Raw genomic sequence first — 1,278 nt, forward strand, 5'->3', positions numbered from 1 at the left:
AAATCCCTGTGGGCCTCCCTGAGGAGGTGCTGTCTGAGGCCTACACTGCAAGTGGGGGGTGCGCTCCAGACAGGGGTGACCCACGCGGGGCCTGGGGCCAGGAGGAAGCGGGCAGCACGGGACACAAAGTCCAAAGGAGCTGGAGCCGAGGGGGAAAGAGAGCCGGTCTAGGGGGGAGTCACAGTCCCCGGAAGGAAGGCCCGGGAACATCAGGGCGGGGAGGGGGCGGGGAGGGGTCCGGGAGGCCAAACCGCCTCCCCAGCTCCTCTGGCCCCTCACGCACAACCCTCCTGTCAGGCTCTCACCCAGAGCCTGGATTAGGGTCTCCAGAGAGACGGAAGGAATTAAGCCATTCCAGGGGCCTGCGGGGAGAGGCCCCAGAGTGGAGGTGTGTGGGCAGACGCTAGGCGAGGCCTGGACCTCCTGGCTCTGCCGCTTCTGAGCCCTGGGACCAGGCCAAGTCACGGCACCATGAGCCTCAGTGTCCCCATCCGAGGAGTGGGGATGGCACCTGCCTTGGCCACGGCAAGATTAACGGATCCCACGTGGGGCCTGGCAGCTGCTTCTGTCCCGGTCCAGCCACCTGCTAGGGGCCTGTCCTTTGGGGGCACAGAGGCGTCCCTGTCAGGGAGGAGCAGGTGCTGGGGACAGGGGGGGCGGGGGGGGCAGAGCTGGGTGCTGGCCGCTGGCTGAGGGCAGGCCCAACCCCCACCCCGGAGGAAACCAGACCTGCCATCCCTCGGCACACAAAGGCAGCCCTCTGGGACTTGGCATCGACTGAGGCCCCAGAGGCTGTGTCTGGGAAATGTGGCTGCCCCACCCCTCCCAACCTCCCAGGGGGCCAGACCTTGTCCTAGGAGTTGGAGGTGGGAGCGTGGGAGATCCCTTGCTCCCCCACTCCCAGGCCTGGCAGCCACGGAGAGCCCCCAAGCCTCACAAACAGGGCTCTGCCCCATGATCCTGCTGTGTGCTCGGGCTGGTGGGACCCAATGCACCGGACCTGCGCACCCCGCCTCCCACCCAGCAGGCTCCCGGGACCCCTTGTGCTAGGTGCTCCGGGCCGCCCTGTCTCAGACCTTGTTCCGGCCAGTGGGCTCTGGCTCTCATCTCTTGTCCTGTCTCAGTTCACATGTCACCTCCTCCACAGGGGCCCCGGAGCTCCAGACCACCCAAGCAGCTAACCTGCTGATCCCGGAGCATGCATTGCCCTGCTTTCTTTATCCTATCACAGAGACCTGAAATTCTCCGGCTACTAGTGATCTTCTATTTACTGACCCC

At 65.6% G+C, this 1,278-nt stretch overlaps 1 protein-coding gene across 1 annotated transcript in view; it reads right to left on the bottom strand.

The window, feature by feature from the left end:
• The window catches only part of LAMA5 (laminin subunit alpha 5), a 48,943-nt gene that overhangs the window by 44,232 nt on the left and 3,433 nt on the right, over positions 1-1,278 (bottom strand). The gene's annotated exons all lie outside the window — the stretch shown is intronic.

The sequence above is a fragment of the Neomonachus schauinslandi genome, chromosome 10 (assembly GCF_002201575.2).
Source record: "Neomonachus schauinslandi chromosome 10, ASM220157v2, whole genome shotgun sequence".
Classification (NCBI taxonomy): domain Eukaryota; kingdom Metazoa; phylum Chordata; class Mammalia; order Carnivora; family Phocidae; genus Neomonachus; species Neomonachus schauinslandi.